Here is a 22,793-nt window from a genome sequence, read left to right as displayed (position 1 = left end):
CCTCCAACATGCCTGGCAATCTGAGGAGTGTAGCGGATGTCCCTTCCTGATGTTCCGGAGCTTGCCTTTGCAGCTCCAGCACCTGTGACATGACCGAGTCCAGAGGCTCGTCATCTGACTCGGACTCAGCAAATGTTTGGACTCCAGCAGTCCTCCGAGTGCCGGACGCTTGGGAAGTCCCTGTTGCCGCCTGCTGTGGAAAGTGCAGTGTGCTCTCCAGATTGTGATCCCGAGGCTACTCTCAGGCTACGTCCCACTGAGGTGTGTGTCTCTGTGCTGGTGGAGGGTGTGGGTGACGGGTCTTCAGGGAGGGTTTCAGTGGATTCCTCCGCTGAGCTTCCCTCAGGACTTGATAGGAGGCCCTGGGTCGTGGACTCACTTGGCTGTTTGGCATTTGCGCCCGCGAAAGCAAGGAGAGATAATTAGTGCATGGCAGTGATCTATGAGACAGGGCACATCGCTCACAGCGTGGTTGTCTGATGGATGTTACACTGATGGATTCTCACTTAGTAGAGCACCGCTGACCTCATTGTCAGCACAGGAATGGTCTAGATCCTTGCCAGCCAGCTGGATGGCTCTGTTTTCAAAGTCCATGAGGACCTTGATTTCGGGCATTCCGCCATCGGTCTGTGATCTCTCCATCTTGTTGGGTGCCAGCTTGCCCTGCATGAATAGAGATGGAGAGAGAGTAAGCAGGATGCCTGCCAGGCCGGATGATAAGCATGCCTGGCATGTGTGGGTGATGAGTGGTCCCATTGATGGGATGAGGACAATGACGGTGCTTGTGAGAGAGTGAATGGTGATGTCCCTTGAACTGGCAGTGAGTGGGGGCCCTCTGGATGTGTGATGGGTTTGTGAGTGTATGAGTTGAGAGTGATGAGAGGAGTGACTTACCCTGGTGGAACAGAGGAGATCATTCATCCTCTTGTGGCACTGGATGGCTGTCCTCTTTTGTAGTGCATTGGTGCTGACCACCGCTGCCACCACCTCTCAAGCTGGAGTAATGAAGTTGCTACCCATCCTGCGGCCAGACACAGGGGTAGAGGACATCACGGCGGGCCTCCGCTGCATCCAAAAAACACTCGGGGATGCATCATTCAACCTAGGGGCTGCAGTCTTTTTGCCTTTCAGGGCCATCCTGTCTTCTGTGCAGCAGTCATGGACTGGAAGCACTGAGAGGTGTGCATGCGGCTTCACTTTAAATATGGCACCCGGCATGATGAAACGGCGAGGTGATGGCATGGTGGGCAAATGATAGCCCACCACCATGGTGTGCGGTGTGCTTGGGACGATACGGTGTAAAAACCCGCCATTGTGGCTGGCGGGTAAAACGCCATTTTTCTCCGCCCACTACCACACTTAGTGCCAATCTGGGACAATTCCGCCCAATGTCTTTTGACACTGGTGAGAGAAATGGGCATCAGCTGTGAAGTATGCTATCATCTGGTGCCAACAAGTTAAGCATCTTTCCCGTACAAATAGAATTAACATGAAAGAACAGACTTCACATCATAATTTAACCAGTGTGCCATATTACGAGTTAAACATATTAAGTTCAAAATCCCCAGAAAATCTCAGAAAAGAATTTAACAGTGAAGAACAGTAATTGCCAAAGTTGGGCCCAACAAAGAAATTAACTTTTGTGAGTTCTAATGACTAATGGTTTAATATCTGTCTCTTCATTTATATGACTCATGCTGTTTGTCCATGCTTATTTACGCTATAATAAAATGTATTTTGTATGAAGCCCACATTACATTTTAATTACTGCACTTAAATCGTTTGTTTGGGGGATCTGGCTGTAACACTTCACTTTCACCTGGCCTCTTAGTTCAGCTTGACATCTTATCCTGGAGATATTTGGAAACCATTTTCAAGATTACAAATCTAGCTTTCCTTTTGTTTTCAGTTTATGGCTCCACCTTTTCCTTTAAGAGAAGCTTTTGTCTTAATTTTCTCATTGCTGCTCACCAGTTTCAGACAGTGTCACATGTCCCTTTGAAACTCGATCTTTTGATGTATGTCCTTGAACATTCCAATGCATTGGTTTAAATTTGTTCACATTCTGTGCATCACTATTTTCTTCTTGCAGCCACCGATGCCACAAGATTAAGTTTGCTTTCATTGCAAGCAAGTTTGCTGAGCCCACCTTCAGAAAACTTCGGCCTGAATTTTTCAGATGGTCTGGTCTTGCTTCCCGCCATCTGAAGAGTCGGTAGGGAATACATCCCCGCCGATGGCAAATTCCCTGCAGCCATTTCACGCTTCAGTGAGCATTAAGTGGCTGTTTGTGGGACTTCCGCCCCATCACTTGGGAGGAAGTCCTGCCTTAGAAAGCTGTCGGCCAATCTCATGGCTGGCAGCTCTCCAGTCGCTGCAGCGACAGCACTGCAGTGGACGGGAGGAGAAATGCAAAAGCGGACTAAGTGCGGACACTGGAGGCTCAGGTAAGTTCAAGGGGTCCCAGGGTGGGGAGGGTAGGGAAAGCCTGGCTGGTGGGTGGGGGGGAGCTGAGTGGCGGGCGCAAAGGGGCAATTGGGGGTCTCATGGGGAGATGCCATGAGTGAGGGAGGTCTGGAGACCACCAGAGCTTAAGGTAGGGGCGACTGACTTCAGAAGTGGGCTCCTGATGAGGGTGCCTCCCACAGGCCCCCACTTTCCAGTCGAGATGTAACTCTGCTGATTTTCGGCCTTCCCCCACGTAAGTTCAATCCTCCCACCAGCCTAAAAATTGAGGTGGGCAGGAAAGGGCTCTTTGGTGGCCAACAAATGGTCACTTAAGGGCTTCAATTGGGGCAAGGGCAGGCTTCCAGTCTGAGGCCTTGCCCCAGTGTAAAATCACTGTGTGGCTGGGGCAGGCCAGAAACTGGAGGGAATCCCATCCCTTCAATTTCATGCCCCCACCCCAGCCCCTAAAAAACAGTCGGTGGGGAGCGTAAAATTCTGGCCATTGCCATTTTGGAATAGAAATGATTGCACTTTAGGATTGTTTAAGTTTTTCCCTTGTTCAACATGCTCTTTGCATTGTAAGCTATAGGTTGTCACAGAGCAAGCTACATCTGTTAAACTTTCAATAGCTCAATTGTTTCGCCAAACAAATTCTTGCCTGCAGGATAATTTGCACATGCTATCTGGGTGGCAGTAACAGTACACTCTGAGTTGCTAAAGTCACAGAGCAAGTACCATTTTGTGAAAGAACGAGGGTTAGTATGAGAGCTGAAGCAGAGCAATGGAAGAGAGGATGTATTACTCAGACAAGGTACTTCTGGCTTAATCATGATCACTATTTTCACAGCTAGAACTCTGAAGTATTATTATTCATTAGTAAGCCAAGGGGAAGACTTTTGGTTTAATAACATAATTTTACTCATTTACTCCTTGATTTTTAAAATGGCGATTTAAACTCAAAAACAGTCTTTCATTATTCTGGATAGAGATACATTGTGCCTCTGATCACTAGCTGTGCATAGTGGCCAGCTAGATACTGGGGCAGAGATCTAATCCAGTTCCTTCCAGTAGAGAGTGTGTAAATCAATCATAAAACAGAAATATGTATTCCATATCAAAGCACGCCATATAAGACTGCATTCATAAATCCACAAAAACATTGTTCTTCTTTTCATAATTGCTATTCAAGGGCCAAAACCAGCGCTTTTTGAAAGATCTCCACTGCGCTTCACAGCATGTAATCATTTATCAACCTAAATAGGCTTTTTTTAAAGTTAACTTTGTATAAACTTGTATAACTTTGTATAGTCTTTGTATAATAATTGGGAACATCCCAGCAACTGAAAGTAATGACATCCTAGGCTGTAAAATGAATTCAGACCTGATGCTTTCATTAATCATGCAACATCTTTATTGTTATTAGTTCTGAAAAATTCTTCTGCTGTTTGCATTTTGAATGATTTTATTGGATTCTACATTAAATGCCTAAGGCTGCTAAAATGTAAGGAAAGTTTAAAAGATCCAAATCTAGTTGAAGCTTCCTCTAATTGGCTACATCCTTTAGATGTCTCCTGACCTCTTATCAGCCTGAATATCAAGAATTATTGGCAACCTTCTTCATTTAAGACATTGAAACTTTATTCCTGTCAGCCACCCATATACTCAGCAAGGTTTCACAGCAAGCTCCATTTATTTCACTTGTCCTTCTGCATTGAATCACCAGGCTTAAACACAATTAAAATACATAAGGCTTCCATTAAAACAGCAGAGTCCATTAATGGGAGATTGAAGCAAAATCCATTTTTAATGGCATTAATTAAATGGACAATCAAGTAATCATTCTTCAGTGATACTTTATGCTGTAAAATGAGATACGATTTCTAAAATAATGTAGTTGAAATGTTACGGTACAATATTTGGTAAATGGGCTTGGAAAAATCCCTCTGTTATTTGTCATTAAATCCTTTTATTTTACAGGGGTGGGAAAGAAGGCAAGATAAATCAAGAAATAGCCAATGCCTGACAACAAGCTCTGGTTTTAAAAGATTATGGTTTGAATCCAAATGAAAGGACTGAGGGAGTCCATAACTCTGAGTTTTAGTCTGATGTAATGAGTCTTAATTTCAATAAGCGATGGTATGGATCGAAGAAAGATGTGCAGTTTAGTGTCTTTAGGCACTTTCATACTTTATACTCAGATTTTAGAGATTGATGCCAAGTTATGATCTATATGTGATGGGGATAATATGAAGCCATGTCTGGTTGTAACCCTAAACAAAAGAGACGCTAATGACCCCTGTGGACTGCAGAGATCGAATTCAAAGGGAATTATTCAAAGACCATTTCTATTACATAAGCCAAGCCTGGCCAACTGGAGCCAAGTTGTCTGCTAGGACAAAGGACCCTGCAACCTTCTTTTCAAATTCTTAATGGGTGGAATATTAATAATCTCAGGAATCCAGGCAAAGAACTATACACCCTTTTTCAAAGCCAAAGTGGAGAGGTGGGAGTCATGTAACATGACCCCCCTACCTAGGAGAATAAGTTATACTGTCTTGCTGCACTGCAAATCAGTGTGCCATCTTTCATCTACCAAGCAGCAGCACAGAAAAGGGGCTCTCTCCAGGTTGGAATGCCTGGCCCCCATCTACACTGTTTCTGCTGGAACTTCTGAACTTTTGTACCATGGCCTACAAAACTAATTCATCTCTGTGTACCTATCTCACCATGGAAGTTATCTCCACTGAAAAAGTGAATTCTCCAGCATCTGTTTTCAGTCTGCTGATCTCTGTGAAGGAATAGACCATTGGACTTTGATTCTGGACTCTGGACTCACGTGAAACAATAATTCTTTACTCTGTAGTCTTTGCCCTGGAAACCTTTCTTTCTTTATCCCTTGTTTATTGTATGAATACACAGGGAGGCTACTTAGCGACACCCCCTTCCACGTTTTGAGTGTGTGCAAATAAACTAACCCTCTGAGCTCACCCTATCTTGAGTTTGCTGTGGGGTTATTAATAGAAATTGGATCACACCAAAACTGGGATGTTGGAAATATGCTACAGCTTATAAAGGGGGAAATCAAAAATAAAAACACCTTTCTGTTTACGGACAGATGGTGAGAGAGGAAATCAAGGCTGTTTAAATTAAACCCCCTCCTGTCCATAACATATACATTGTTTTCTCAGTATGATGTTTCTGCTCTGTAGGCCCACCAAAGACCCATTTTGAAAATGGAGATTATGTGTGCAGACGTCTCACGGGTAATATTTGGGAGTGGACAATTTGTCCAGCAGCAACAGGAAGCCCAGGCTCTCCAACTTCCTAACCAACATGCTTTCAAAGTGGCAGATTGTTGGACAGTCCAGAGACTGGGTGTGAAGGAATCATGAGGATAGGAGTTTCCAGGTTGAGAGGAGGCTTAGGCAAGAGGGAAAGGTTTGGAGTTTGGAAGACCTACACTTCCTTGATGGGGCCCAAGAATCACTCCTTCATTTTCAGACCACATAGAGAAAAGTCTTAAGCTTACCTTACAGAGCATCTCCGTTAGCCTGACCAGGTATTTGCTTTTGGAGTGGTTGCAATGGGTGCCCAGAGGCACCTTGATTAAAATGCCCCTAGTGATGACATCAGACCTCCATTTGTGTAAGTGAGGTTCCTGCCTGATTCAGGTGGGCATCTCTTATGCCTCAAAAATCAAGCATTTTAAAATCACAATGAATTAGGGATGGACTGAGTGACTCAATCACTCCATTTTAACTGCCTATCTGCCTGGCTGAAAGCTCTGCTCTGTTGTTTTCTTAATTAACACCCTCCAAAAGGCCCACAGAACAGAAAAGGTATTGTGTAATATTTTCTCTTCTTTTGATGAAGAAAATTGCACAGACTGGGAACTGCACAACACAGGCTTAGTGAATGGAATGTATTTGTTTCATGGTGATAGTTTACAATATCATACAAGCATGTTGACAGAGCTCAAATTTAATTTATTCTTTACCCACACGATGTAGGTAACCCTGGCAAGACAAACATTTATCTCAGGTGACAGTCTAGTTCCCTTTTGAGTGCTTTGATTGAACCTGCCTACACCACACTCCTAGGCAGTGCATTCCGGACCGCAGCTACCCTCTGCGTGAAGGGGATTTTTCTCATATCATTTTTGCTTCTTTTGCCAACTACTTGAAATATCTGCCCTCTCACTCTCGATCCTTTCATGAGCAGGAATAATTTCTCCCTACACATTGGAGAGATTGCAAAAGGGGTTTACAAGAATGGTCCCAGGGATAAGAAACTTCAGCTGTGAGGATAGATCGGGGAGGCTGGGATTGTTCTCCTTGGAGAGAAGAAGGCTAAGAGGAGATTTGATCGAGACAAAATCATGAGGGAGCTGGACAGAGTCGACAGGGAGGAGCTGTTCCCGCTTGTAAAAGGATCAAGAACGAGAGGGCACAGATTTAAAGTGACTTGTAAAAGAAGCAAATGTGACATGAGAAAAACTTTTTCACACAGCGAGTGGCTCGGCTCTGGAATGTACTGCCTGAAAGTGTAATGGAGGCCGGTTCAATCAAGGCATTCAAGAGGGCATTAGATGGTTATTTGAATAGAAACAATGTGCAGGGGTATGGGGAAAAGGCAGGGCAATGGCATGAGGTCATCATGCTCATTTGGAGAGCCGGTGCAGGCACAATGGGCCAAATGACATCCCTCTGTGCTGTTAAAATTCTGCGGTTCTGAGATTTTAATTTCCCTTGAGAAGATGGTGATTGGGCCTGCTTGACAACTGACTGGCTTGTCAGGACTGTTAAGAATCAACTATAGTGTTGTGGGTCTGGAGCTACATAGTCCTGGCCTGGAAAGGACAGCAGATATCCTTTGCCACTGGACATTAGTGAACTAGTTGGGTTTTTTAATAAAATCCTGTAGTTACATGGGCCTCATCACTGATACTAGAGGTGGGATTTAATGCAGCAGTGGGCCTGTCCACCAGCTGGGAGCCCCCTGCTCCCACCCGACACAAAGTAGTGCCACTCAGGAACTTATCTGCTTGGAGTCAGGGGCCTAGTCATCTTCAAGGCAGATATCCCACCTCTGGGAGTTGTATGCCAATCAGTGCCGGCAGCACCAATGGAAGTGGTGGCCAATTCTGCCACTGCAGGTTGAACATGTTCACTGGCACCTGAGTATAGATAAGTGAGGCAGATTCACCGGGACCAGGCAGGGAGACCCTGGAGAGGGTGGGGGGATGGGAGCGTAGCATTTAGGGCAGTAGGGGTCTTCACCAGTTTGTGGTCCATGCCTCCAGCTGGTAACTCCGTTGGGAATAGACAGCCCAAGTGGAAAGGATGCCTATCCTCCCTCATCAAGTTGGACAGGCACCCCTGCCAGAATTTACCTGGAAGTTTTCCCACAAGGTGTGGCATTCACCTGTTCCTGGTTCAATACCAGCAGTGGCGGGACAAGGCCCTTAAGTGGCTGCAATTGGCTTCCGGGCAGGAAAGCTATTCTCAAGCTTTCCCACCTCAGACTTAATTGGGGAGAGGGGTGTCGGGAAAGCGATGGGGTCTCTAGCCCACACCTTCCCAACTAATTAACTGTAACCCCCGCCTCCACTTCCTGGGGGAGAAAAAAATTCCATTCTAGCTTCTTTTCTCCAGGTTTATTTAATGAACCGAATTCAAATTCAGTTACTGTCATTTTGGGATTTGAACTCAAGATCACCAACTCATTAGCCTAGACCCCTGGCTTATGAGTCCACTAGCAGAACCACTGTGCTATCATTCCCATGTTTATATAAGAGACCAGGCAGCCTTGAGTAGCAGCGGCAGATTGAACAACATGGTGAAAATTGTGTTAGTACTGCCTACAAAATGGTGTGGTAAATTTACATTTGTTCATTTTATTTACTGCACTGGGCCCAAACATCTGGAATTGATGACACTACTGAAGTATTAAAGGGCCTTTGGACATCAAGTGAAATAAGAGAGAGGAGAATATATGGTTATGAAACAATTTATAATAAAGACATTTTTAGATGGATTAAAATACAAAATATTCAGGGGAAAGATTCTTCTATCTGATTGCAATATTTTAACTTGTTTGGAGGTTCTCTATAGTTGATTTGTTATCTTTTTATCTCTGTGGTACCTCCAGCTGCCACTCTGCATGTGTTTCTCATTCCAAGCCAGACATTTTGAATAACTGTGCACAATTTACTACCACAAACTTCAATTCAGGTTGAATCAAAAGACGCTCAGGATGACTGGAGGCCATGGTCATGTAGTGGTAATGTCAGTGGGCTAATAATGCGGAGGCCCAGGCTAATGCTTTGGTGACATGAGTTCACATCCCACCACAGAAGCAATTAGAGTTTAAAATCAATCTGGAATATAAAGTTAGTTTCAGCAATAGTGACAATGGCAGCTATGGTTGATAGTTAAAGCCCATTTGTTCACTATATATTTTTTGTTCTTATTCATTTATGGGATGTGGGCATCACTGGCTAGGCCAGCATTTATTGCCCTTTAGGGAAGGAAATCTGCCATCCTTACCTGGTCTGGCCTACATGTGACTCTAGACCCACGGCAATGTTGTGGCCTAGCAAGTTATTCATTTCAAGGGCAATTAAGGATGGGCAACGAACGCCTGCCTTGCTAGCGACACCCACATCCCATGAAAGAATAAGAAAAAAAAATGTCTGGGCTTCATTACGCACTTTAGATTTGTTATTTAATCCAAACAATGTCACTTGTGGCACAAAATAGATGCAGTCAGTGAGAGTTATATCAAACATAAGAGGTAATAATTAGAATGTCCAATCACTTTGAGTAACTAACTTTGCAATGCTCCTGGTGCTCTAGAACGATGAGAACTGTGGGAGTGCAGCAAGGTACCAGTAAATATATTTACTGCTTATTATAAATACAATCACAGGGGAAAGAGATTGCTGAGACTAATGGCGAGAGGGTGGGTGACACGAGCCTCAGTAACCTCTTTCCCCACAGTCCAAATTCTGTTATGCCTCTAATGTCACTGTGAACCTCTATATGTCTTTGTCTCTCCAGCGTCTCTTAAATTGTCTTTGCACTGATACAGACAAAATGATTGTACGTGTTAAAGCCCTTGAGATAAATTACCGATACAAAACTGATTAAATAAAGATTACAGGGGAAATATTTATTTTCACTCTTTTATTGATCTTAGCAGTGGTCCTCCAAATATATTGAAGCATCTCTGTGATCTCCTCTTCTTCCACAATCCTCCAAGATATCTGTGATCCTCTGATTCTGGCCTCTTGAGCAATCCTGATTTTAATTGCTCCACCACTGGTGGCCCTGCCTTCAGTTGCCTAGGCCCTGTGGCTGGGAATTGCCTTCCTAAGCCTCTCCATCTCTCTGCCTCTCCTTCCAGGCGTCCCCTAAAACCTACCTCTTTGACAAAGCTTTTGACCATCTGTTCTAATGTCTTATGTGGCTTGATGCCAAATTTTGTTTTATAATGTTCCTGTGAAGCGCATTGGGGTGTTTTATTATGTTAAAGATTTTATATAAATATAAATTGTTGCTGTTTGTGGTGGTACAGAATGAGAATGAAGCTTATTTGATTGCTCAGTTTGTGCCTGCTTAATAACATTAACAATTTAACATGGCACAACCCTAAGAAACTGGTTCAAGAAGAATAGGGAGGTCACCCAGTGTCCTGACCAACATGCTTTCCTCAGACGACACCAGCAGACAGCCACTTATCGGTCATTTTGCTGTCTGTTTTGATGTGTTTAACCATGAATGACACTTTAAAAAATAACTTCTTATTTGAAGCATTTTAGATGCCTCAATAATATAATAAAGCACTATATGAATGCTACTACTATGATTAAGACAATATTGGTCTTCCTGGCACTAAAGGGAATGAAATGTGCTCAGATTCAGATTAAAAGTCTGTTGCAATCCCTGTAGAGACCGATAACTTTTAAAAATAGATTAGTTTCCCAGCGACTGACAGAAAGAACTGAAATACTTTTTTTTTTATTCGTTCATGGGATGTGAATGTCACTGGCTAGGCCAGCATTTATTGCCTATCCTTAATTGCCATTGTTCAGAGGGCATTTTTAAGAGTCAACCACATTGCTGTGGGTCTGGTGTCACGTAGGCCAGAACAGGTAAGGACGGCAGATTTCCTTCCCTAAAGGACATTAGTGAACCAGATGGGCTTTTAAAACAATCAACAATGGTTTTGTGGTCATCATCAGACTTTTAGTTCAAGATTGTAATTGAATTCAATTTTCACCAAAATTGTACCCCAAAGCATTATCCTGGGTCTCTGGAATATTAGCCCAGTGACAATATGACTATGCCACCACCTCCCCATACTTTAGGGATTTTACTGTAACAAACAAACTAAATCAACATATATCAAACATTACTTAACAGGCAACTAATACATCAAAATAATGTAAAAGGTAAGTTTGCATTAATTAATTAACACAACTGAAAAAGGAACAGTCCCTCAGTCGCTCCAAGGTCTCCAGCAGGCTTACTTCTCTCAACCACACCAGGTTGAAACTTCCAGTGTCCTTCAACAATCATTCCACTCAACCCAAGGTTTCTCAGATACGCTTATCACCAACAAGGTACACCTTGGCCACTGCCTGTTCCTTAAATCTTCACGAGCTCTCTTAGGTCTGTTCCCTTTCCCTTGAACAGAAACTAAACTCCGACAAGCATCCTGTTTTGTTGGTAACACAAAACAGACCACCTGCTTCCTCACAGCAGTAGCTTCTTCAACTTTCTTTGTCTCAAACAGCAGCTCTTTTTTACTGTGAGCTTGTGTGAAAACATGATAAAACTGGCATCCAGCACTTCAGTGGGTATCTGTTTGAGTTTCTCTCCCTGGATCACATGGACATGTCTCCAAGTGAAGTGTTTACCCAGAATTCTCTGTTTTACTTTGAGTTAAAGGTGCATTTGAAAACAACGGCTTTGTAAAGTTCAGCATTTATGGCATGTCCATCAGTTTTATTACAAAATTTCCCATTTTTTTCAATTAATTATTGGAAAAGTCATTGTGCTCTTTCAGTCCTTTTTGTTGGCAATTTGTGATTTCCAATTCTGCATGCACTTTAGTTGCTTTCACATTGCCCATTACTGAGGTTGATATATCAGTAATTTTACTTGGATCAGTTCTTTTCTCAACTGGACCACAATCCATCAGAGAGTTCTTATTCACAGGAACAATTTTGGAACTGTGACACTCCATGCCACACATCTTCTCTTTAATTTTCTCCAGTTTGCATTGAAGTTCAAGAATCTCATTACTCTTTTCCCAATGAAGTTCTAACATTTCATTAGTTTTGGTTTTTAATTCTGCATTCAACCAATTATTCTGATTTACCAACAATTACCTTTCTTGTTCAAGGCATTTTCCCTGATATTTCTTAGCAACTACTGATGCTTGAAGTTTATCAAGTTTTAACTGAAGATTGGCCTTTGTTAAATTTGCTTCTACAAGTTTATCATTTAAACATTTCAAGTCCTCTGTCAAGTGTTTTACTTTCTGTGACTGATTCTCAATTGTTCTCACTAATTTTCTTCTTTCATTAGCAAACTCCTCTTTCATACAGGAAAATTGATTTTCTAGGTTAATCAGGTTTTCCTTCTTGCTATCGGCAAAAAACATTTCATTTTTGGCCACAGTAGTTCTTTGAAGTTGGTTAAGATCAGCATGATCAACTGTCTGCTGCAATACAGCCATTGCTGCATTACTGTCTCCACTAACCAAATCATTACCCAGAATAAAATCCACCCCTTCAATAGGTGATCTGGGAATAATTCCCACTGTAACAATCTCATTTACAAAGATACTTTGTAAGTTAACTTTACACCAAGAAACAGGTTCATAAATTCTATTAATACCTCTTATCAATACTTTTTTCTTCATAAAACTACCTGAAACACAAATTGTTTCATCAGGCAACTTCAATGATTGATCTATCCATGTATCTTTCAAAATTTTAATCTGTTTACTTATTTTGTTGGAGGAGTAACGGAACACTTCTCCCTTTGATGCAAAACATCTATACCCTCTGTTAGCCTGACTTTCTTGACCAGTAATCAAATAAGATTTTTTTGGACTATCCTGAACCATATCCCCCTTTCCTGTATGTTCTGAGGGAACACATTTCACCTGTACCACTACTACAGTTTTAACAACCATTTTTTTTTCTGATGCTACCTTTTCTGAGGATTCCTTTGGCATTCTTACTACTGCAATAGGACTACCATTTAAACTCCAGCAATCTTACCTAATATGTCCCACCTCGTTACAATGAAAACACTTAGGCTTTCGAATGTCACTTCCACCCTCAGTACCTTCTTTTCTGGTCTGAGGAGAAATTTCCTGAGAATTCCCAAATGTCCCTTCTCTTCACCTTCCCATCTTCTTTCCTTCTTGGGTTTATGGGGATGGCAGGAACAGGGTTTACATCTACGGACCAGCTCATAATCATCAGACACCTCCACTGCCTGTCTAGCTGTTTTAACCCTCTGGTCTTCAACATGGTTTCTAAATACAAGAGGAAGTGAATCTTTAAATTCTTCCAAGATAATTATTTACCTAAGAGCTTCATAAGTCGTATCTACCTTTAATGCCCTTATCCAACAGCCAAAATTACTTTGCTTTAACTTTTCAAACTCAAGATAGATCTTCCCAGTCTGTTTCTTTATATTCCAAAATTTCTGCCTGTAAGCCTTGGGTGCTAACTTATATGCACTCAGAATAGTCTTTTTTGCTGAACCATAATCCACTGATACCTCTTCTGATAATGAAGCATAAACATCGTGAGCTCTACCTACCAACCTGCTCTGTAAAAATAATGTCCAGATTTATTTTGGCCACTTTATTTTCTTAGCTACCTTTTCAAAAATTAGATAAATAATGCCTCTACATTCATTTCCTCAAACTTTGGAAGAGCTTGCACAAACTTAAACATCTCACGACTAGGTTTTGGGTTGAAGGTTTTGTTATCATTAGAATTTTCCTCAGCATCTGAGGTATCTTTTTTAACTTCCAGCCTTCTAAGCAGGGATTCCCTTTCTTTATCCTTCTCCCTTGCCTGAAATTCCAGTTCCAGCTTCCTTTCTTTCTCCTGCATTTCCATTTGCTCCCTCTGAAATGCCCCTTCTCTTTCCCTTTCTCTTTCTTTTGCCTCTCGCCTTTTCAATTCCAACTTTTTTTCATTCTCTTTCCCTTTTTCCTCCAGTTCAAGTTTTTTCTGTTCCTTGGCTTGTTCGAGTTGTTTCATTTGCAATTGGATCTTAGCTAATTCAATTGATTCACCCCATGGACAATGTGGTCCCTCTAGAATCCCTTCCAGTTTTAAATGCTGTGCTATTATCTCAACTATGTCTGCATTCCTCACCCCTTCAGGTAATTCTAACTCCAACTTATCTGCCAAGTCCATCAGCTTACTCTCAGTTAATTTCGGTAAACCAGTCAGGGCTACATTCTCCGACTGTAAACGGTCTTGGCAACCTCCAGAGCCATTTCAAATTCCAACCCATATAATATACCTCATAGCAGGGGAGGCAATGGCATAGTGGAATTGTTGCTGGACGAGCAATCCAGAGACCAGGGTAATGCTCTGGGAACCCAGGTTTGAATCCCACCACAGCAAATGGTGGAATTTGAATTTAAAAGAATCTGGAATTAAAAGTCTAATGATGACGATGAAAGCATTGTCTACTGTTGTAAAAACCCATCTGGTTCACTAATGTCTTTTAGGGAAGGAAATCTGCCGTCCTTACCTGGTCTGGCCTATATGTGACTCAGGCCTGCAGTAATGTGGTTGACCCTTAAAATGGCCTTGCAAGCCACTCAGTTGTATCGAGCCGCACCAAAGTCTCAAAAAAGGAATGAAACCAGACGTGCCACCTGGCATTGACCTTGGTATCAGAAATGACAATGGCAAACTCTGTTTGACCGAGTGTGGCATCAAGGAACCCTAGCAAAACTGAAGTCAATTGGAATCAGGGGATAACTCTCCACTGGTTGGAGTCATATCTAGCACAAGAGAAGATGGTTGTGGTTGTTGGAGGTCAGTCATCTCAGCTTCAGGGCATCACTGCAGGAGTTCCTCAGGGTAGTGTTCTCGGCCCAACCATCTTCAGCTGCTTCATCAATAGCCTTCCTTCCATCATAAGGTCAGAAGTGGGGATGTTCACTGATGATTACACAATGTTCAGCAGCATTCCTCAGATACTGAAGCAGTCCATGCCCAAATACAGCACCTGGACAATATTCAGGCTTGGACTGACAAGTGGCAAATAACATTTGCACCACACAAGTGCCAGGCAATGGCCCAATAAGAGAGAATCTAACCATTGCCCCATGATGTTCAATGGCATTACCATCACTGAATCCCCCACTATCAACGTCCTTGGGGTTACCATTGACCAGAAACTGAACTGTACTAGCCATATAAATACTGTGGCTACAAAACCAGGTCAGAGGCTGGGAATCCTGCGGCGAGTAACTCATCTCCTGACTCCCCACAGCCTGTCCACCATCTACAAGGCACAAGTCAAGAGTGTGATGGAATACTCCCCCCTTGCCTAGATGAGTTCAGCTCCCACAACACTCAAAAAGCTTGACACCATCTAGGACAAAGCAGCGCACTTGATTGGCACCACATCCACAAACATTCACTCCCTCCACCACCGATGCACAGGAGCAGCAGTGTGTGCCATCTACAAGATGCACTGCAGGAACTCATCAAGGCTCCTTAGACATCACCTTCCAAACCCACGACAACTACCACCTAGAAGGACAAGGGCAGCAGATAGGTGGGAACACCACCACCACCCCTCCAAGTCACTCACCATCCTGACTTGGAAATATATCACCATTCCTTCACTGTCACTGGGTCAAAGTCCTGGAATTCCCATCCTAACCACACTGTAGGTGTACCGACACCACATGGACTGCAACGGTTCAAGAAGGTAGCTCACCGGTGACTAGTGGAGTTCCACAGGGGTCAGTGTTGGGACCACAACTTTTCACTTTATACATTAATGATCTAGATGAAGGAACTGAGGGCAGTCTGGCTAAGTTTGCAGATGATACAAAGATAGGTGGAGGGACAGGTAGTATTGAGGAGGCGGGGAGGCTGCAGAAGGATTTGGACAGGTTAGGAGAATGGGCAAAGAAGTGGCACATGGAATACAACATGGGGAAGTGTGAGGTCATGCACTTTTGTAGGAAGAATAGAGGCATAGACTATTTTAAAAATGGGGAGAGAATTCAGAAATCTGGAGTGCAAAGGGACTTGGGAGTCCTAGTCCAGGATTCTCTTAAGGTTAACTTACAGGTTGAGTCGGTAGTTAGGAAGGCAAATGCAATGTTGGCATTTATTTCCAGAGGACTAGAATATAAAAGCAGGGATGTGCTGCTGAGGCTTTTTAAGGCTCTGGTCAGACCACATTTAGAATATTGTGAGCAATTTTGGGCCCCGTATCTCAGGAAGGATGTGCTGGCCCTGGAGAGGGTCCAGAGGAGGTTCACGAGAATAATCCCAGGAATGAAAGGCTTAACATATGAGGAATGTTTGAGGACTCTGGGTCTATACTCGATGGAGTTTAGAAGGATGAGGGGGGATCTGATTGAAACTTACAAAATACTGAAAGGCCTGGATAAAGTAGACGTGGGGAAGATGTTTCCATTAGTAGGAGAGACTAGGACCCGAGGGCACAGCCTCAGAGTAAAGGGAAGACCTTTTAGAACAGAGATGAGGAGAAACTTCTTTAGCCAGAGAGTGGTGAATCTATGGAATTCATTGCCACAGAAGGCTGTGGAGGCCAGGTCATTGAGTGTATTTAAGACCGAGATAGATAGGTTCTTGATTGGTAAGGGGATCAAAGGTTACAGGGAGAAGGTGGGAGAATGGGGTTGAGAAACTTATCAGCCATGATTGAATGGCAGAGCAAACTCGATGGGCCGATTGGCCTAATTTCTGCTCCTATGTCTTATGGTCTTATGGTCTCACCGCCACCTTCTCAAAGGCAACTAGGGATGGGAAATAAATGTTGGCCTAGCCAGTGAACCCCACATCCCGTGAATGAATAAAAAAAGCAACTCCAATTCCTATGTCCAGTCCTTCTTTACCTCCACATATTCATTTTAAAAGGATTCACAGATCTCACCAATGTCCAAGGATTTCCTGCCCCAGATCAATTATTAATCCGTGTCCAATCACCCGCTGTCCATGTTTCAAATCCTGGATGAACTCCCACTTTGTTACGATCCCCACTGAAGTTACCCACCGGACAAACCTGATCCCAGGATAGAACCCAGTTGTTAAACTGTAATTTTTATTTTTCTGTTTAGATACGTGGATAGTAGCTACTGAACAGAGTCACAGGAGTCAGCTGATGAAATTTTAATAAAAGAATAAAACATTTATTTAATAGGAAAAGATGAACTACATTATAACACCCACAACTATACCTTTTTTAGATATATACAGATTTGTAAGGATAACACAAGTTACAAAAGCTGTCTTATACTTTAATGTTCACACTAAGTACACAATCCATGTAAACCTATGACGACTTGCGGTCAGACACACCACACTGTCAAACCAAGTGACAGATGCCACCTCAACCAGATGCTGTGGATCTCTCCTTAATTCACCCCAGACGCTTGTCACACTGTGAGCCAACCAGTCTCACTGAACTCCCTCTTTCACATGAGGATTTCAACCTCCACTCTCCAAGAACTCACTTTGGAATCTTCTTCCAAACCAATGCTTTCTCTCAGATTCCTTCCGAAAGGGTTCACCTCAAGGGTTTAAAACTGCCCTTCTCATGTTCCTCTTCCCTGGTTCACCACATGCATTCAAGCTGTCTTCGACGAACTGTCTCTCACTGACTCAGCCGTCAACAGTACGACCACTGCTTCACATGCCCATAGCAAAGGGTTACAGACCTTCAGTTATCTCTTTAAATCTGCTTTCTGCAGCTTTTATCTCTTTCAATCTGAAGCTTGGAGCCTTTCTCTCTGCCCCTCACCTTTAACTTCATTAACAGGACCTTTTGCAGGTTCCTGTCCTTCCTTTGACTAGAAGGTCTTCTTTGGGCTTTACCCTCTTCTACTCCCCTGGATTTTGGGGTTTTCTTTAGTTTGGGACTGGCTCTCTGTTCCCTTTGCTCCAGCCTCTCCCGGCATCAATTTAAAAAGAAAACAACTGAACTCCACAGCTTCCAAATCAAAACTGCTGTTTCTCTTCTTCTGTGTGTGTGTCTGTGGGAGGGACCTGCCTCTATGGCTAGTCAACAATCCAATTCTTCTACCCTAGAAATGCAAGCACCTTTTTAAAGTGAAACTAAAACTCCATTTGACCTTTCTCAGCACACAGATGCAGAAATACAAATCAAACTTAAACTTTAAAGCTAAAACTCATTCCTAACATTTACAAATACCAATATATCTTACTTGATCTGTCTCTATTTCCAAGCAAAAGGATATCATAGAACCATAGAAACGTTATGGTGCAGAAAGAGGCCATCCAGCCCATCATTTCTGCACCAGCCAAAAAGAAAAAAGAAACCAGCCGCTCATTTAAATCCCACTTTCCAGCATCTGGTCCGTAGCCTTGCAGGTTACAGCACTTCAGATGCAGATCCAGGCACCGTTTAATTGAGTTGAGCATTTCAGCCTCAGCCACCAACTTAGGAAGAGAATTCCAGATGCACACCACCCTCTGGGTGAAAACGTTTTTCCTCCTGTCCCCTCTAATCCTTCTACCACTCACCTTAAATCTATGACCCCTGGTAATTGACCCCTCAGCTAGGCGAAGCAAGTCTTTCCTGTCTACCCTATCTAGGCCCCTCATAATTTTGTACACCTCAAATTAGATCACCCCTTAGCCTCCTCTGTTTGAAGGAAAATAACCCTATCCTATCCAATCTCTCCTCATAGCAGCAATTTTCAAGCCCTGGTAATATTCTTGTAAGTCTCCCCTGTACTCCCTCCAGAGCAATTATGTTCTTCCTGTAATGTGATGACCAGAACTGAACAAAAAATTCCAGCTGTGGCCTAACCAGCATTTTATACAGTTCCATCATTACACCCCTGCTTTTGTATTCAATACCTCGTCCAATAAAGGAAAGCATTCCATATGCTTTCTTGACCAACTCTCCCACCTGTCCTGCCACCAAGGAGCATAATAAAGCTTACTCTTCACTCTGATAATAAATGATATAAATAGAAATTATTTTTTGTGATATTAGAGAATGAATGTCTTTGCTTTCTGTTATTTTCCAGGGAGAAAATAAACCATTTGAAATAAAAAATGTTCTGTCTGTGTTTTAAAAAAAGAGGAACGTCACACAAATGGCCCTTTTAATATCCCCAATACTAATTTACACCTTATAATTTATTTTCTTGTTTGAGGTGCCTTAAATTAAATTGTATGGGCCTTTTGGAATCTAATTTTTTGTTAAAAATTCTTAATATTGAAAAATTTATTTTTGACAGTACTGTGTTGATTCAAGATCCTAAGTTCCAGAATAAAATATTAATATTGTTACATTGAAACACATTACAAAAGTCAATATAATAATTCTACTGCAACCATTCAGCAGAATGTGTTTCTGTAAAGAGTTTCGAAAGCACCCCAGCTGTGCTATATAACTCTAGCAACACTGCTGGTCAGTGTCAGGGCAGACTCACAGGGTGCTCAAGGAACACTTCCACTTTATATTGGAGTTAGTAAACTATGAGGTAACTTCTGGACTTCAATCTGAGTTCAAACTGCCCAGGCACTAATTACTAACATACAAAACAAAACACTGGCAATTAAATGTGTGCAGAGAATTTCCCTATTTGAGACCAGCGCACGTAGGATAACATAAAACAGCTAAGTCACACCAAATTGAAAAAAGCACTGATATAAAAATGTAGCTAAGTCATAACTATTCCATAAATGTGCATAGTATTAAAGGTAATGGGCAGATCTGTGCCCCAAACAGATACAAACTGTGTGTGACAACTGCATCACCAGCTCAATGGCATTAATGCCAAACGCAGACGCTTTGTGCATTTGTGTTTCATTTAAATTTGATGGGTGAGCTATCAGCTGAATGGTAATTGAAAACCTTGCCCGTTGGCGGGGAGGGATTTTGAGTGGGCTTGTCATCAGTTCCTGCCTCATAAAGGAGAACTTCCTGACTCATTGTGGAGCTCAGCTGAATACTGATTATGTAGAGGCAAAAAATGTTAACTCGGAGAGCATCAAGATCCTCCAATAAAGTCCAGAAAGCTTTGGTAGTGGATATAAGAAGAAAGAAGAAAATTCTATTTCTGTCAGTGGACCCAGACAATACTTAGGCATTATTGTCAGCTGTCTTAATTAGGCACTAAGGGCCTTACCTGTGGCAATGAGGGGCCTAATGCATCTGGACCCCTCAGCAGAATTCTTGAACACTAAACAGAGCAAGCGTTCCAGGTGAATATCTGTTTGTCACACTGCTCAATCAATATCTAATTGGATAAGGACCAATTTTCCACAATTAAATATGTCAAAGATCAAAGCCACTGTCTCTGGTTCCCACAACAAACTTTATTCTCTAGCCACTGATTCCACTCTGCTATCTAACCACACTATGAGGTTGAACTGGACTGATGACAATCTTCATATGTTCATCATCATCAAAATCGCCTACTTCCATCTCTGTAATATAACCCAGCTCCACCTATCGTAGCTCACTGGCTGATGAAACCCCCATCCATTTCTTTGCTGCCTCCTTTTCCAATAATCTCCTGGTTGGCTTCATACCTTCCACCATCCGTAAACCTGAACTTATCCATACCACTCCAAAACTTCACCCCTCAAAATTCTGACCTTGTTGCATCCTCAGTTTTCATTACTCCATCTTTGATAGCTGCATCTTCAGTTGCTCCAGAATTTCTTTCTCAAAACTTCTCTGCCTCTCTACTTCTCTCTCTCTCCTCCTTTGCTTCACTTCTTAAAACCTATTACTTTGACCAAGCTTTTGGTCACATGCCTCAGTCATCAAATTTTGTCTACCAGAACACCTATAAAGCATATTGTTGTTATTGCTCATAATTGGTGTTTGTTGTAGCTCACTGTGTGGAAAATGGCTGCTATTACAACTGTCATGACACATGCAAGACATAACCTTCCATCCCTGAACGTTACTCTTCTGTTCTGACATGAGAATTAATGACAAGAATGAATAACACAAGAAATAATGAGACAACACACAAAGCTCAAATTTAACACTAATATCTTTACTAGATCTGAACAATACAATATACTCATTTGTCATAAATATGTTGCAAGAAGTTATACACATAATCACCCAGTAAGCAGTCAACCTCCTGCTGAACGTACATTTTAGCAATTGATCAAACTGAAACATTGGTTCATTCTTTGCAATTTTTTTTATATCTTTCTTTCCAAGGTGTGCAAGATGTGTCATTGACAACTTCATGCTGTCCTATCAAAATCCACATTAAGCTACAATTGGTCAATGAAGCATGTCATTCTTTGTTCAGACTATGATCTTAGAGAGTCCTAACTTCCTTCAGTATTTGCATCACACATGGTTGCTGCAGATTCCTTTAAGGTCTTTATCAGTAAATACAACAGAAGCTTTCTTTCCTGGGCTACAAACACATATCAAAACCACAAGACAATGGGAGCATTTACCCCAAGTCAGGGGGAGCTGTGCGGGAGTGGGCACGGGCGGGCGAGTTCCCGATCGGTGCTCCCGGTCAGGGGCATGCCGCCATTTTATGTGGGCGGGCCAATTAAGGCCCACCCAGCGTGCCATCTGCTCGGAAGCACTGAGCGCTCCCTGTGCAGGCGGGGTGGGGGGGGATTCCCTGAGTTGGGAGTGCGCTCTTTCATGCACGCATGCAAAAGAGCGCACAGATCTCCCTAAAGCAAAGTGCAACCTCAGGGAGATCGGTTGAAGTTATAAAATTTTTTAAGGGTTAGAAAAAATTTTCCTGACATGTCCCCTCATGTGACACTGTCACATGAGCTGGGACACGTCCATTACTTTTATTTAAAAATATTCTGAAAATGTTAAATCCTTCATGAAACCTCATCCTGCCCGTGGATGAGGTTTCATGCTTTTTCAGAAGGCCGCCTGGGCTCTTCACCTGCCCGCCAGCCTTAAGGTTGGACAGGCAGGTCCATTAATCATTTCAATTACTTTTTTAATGGCCTTAATAGGCCATTGGCAGGTCGGTGGGTGCGCAGCCGACTTGGCTGCACACCCGCCGAACTGAAAATCTAAATGATGCAGGGAGACATCGGGCCCCACCCCTGCTTGCCGACCGGAAAAAAGCTGCCCAATAAAACAATCCGACTCCCTTAAATTACTAGCTTCTTGCAAATTGTTGCTTGGAAAATTAAAGAATGAGTTTACCTGATAAAACCAGTTGTCAGAATCAGTTTCTCTGCATCTCAAAATAAAACAAGCACTGAAATCATCAATCAACATCTGTTTGCGTCATTTCTCAGTTTGTTAGTATGAGCCAATTTTATGACTTTTGTGCCTTTTGTTAAATAGTCCACAACCTTAAATTGTTTATTTTTTGACCAGTGACTATTTATCATGAAAGCAGCCTATCTATAATGAAAAGAGTTACACTAATTCAAAAAGACTTTTGGCATTTGCAATGCATGCTGGTCAAATTTGGTCATTTTTCTTTACACCTGCATCAACTAAAGCATTCTGTGTTTATTTAAGCTAGCGATGCTCTTCCTGGACTGGATATTTTCCACAAATCTCAGCCACATATTTTGATTAAGTATGTTTAAGCCAGACGGAAATAGTACAGCTTCTTAAACACTTTGGAGTAGTAGTTGTAATTTAAATGAGATGTTTCTGAGTGACTTGATAAGTGTTTTATATAAATAAATTATATATTATTAGCTAAGTAAAGACATCTGCATTTATTTTATATATAATAAACAAAATCTTCACTTTGCTATTAATAGTGGTGATGTCATATAAGGTTTGTATACCATTTTCACAAGAATGTTTCCAGGGGTGAAGAACTTCAGTTACACGGATCGATTGGAGAAGTTGGGACTGTTTTCCTTGGAGAAGATAAGGTTGAAAGGAGATTTGATAGATGCATTCAAAATCATGAGAGGTCTGGACAGAGTAGATAGGGAAAAACTGCTTTCATTGGTGGAGTGATTGAGAACAAGAGGTACTTGGCAAAAGAAGCAATGGCAACATAAGGCAAAGCATTTTCATGCAATGAATGGTTAGGATCTGGAATGCATTACCTGAGAGTGTGGAGGAGGCAGG

The sequence above is a fragment of the Cetorhinus maximus genome, chromosome 10, assembly GCF_964194155.1.
Source record: "Cetorhinus maximus chromosome 10, sCetMax3.hap1.1, whole genome shotgun sequence".
NCBI lineage: Eukaryota > Metazoa > Chordata > Chondrichthyes > Lamniformes > Cetorhinidae > Cetorhinus > Cetorhinus maximus.
This window is presented reverse-complemented; position numbering follows the sequence as displayed.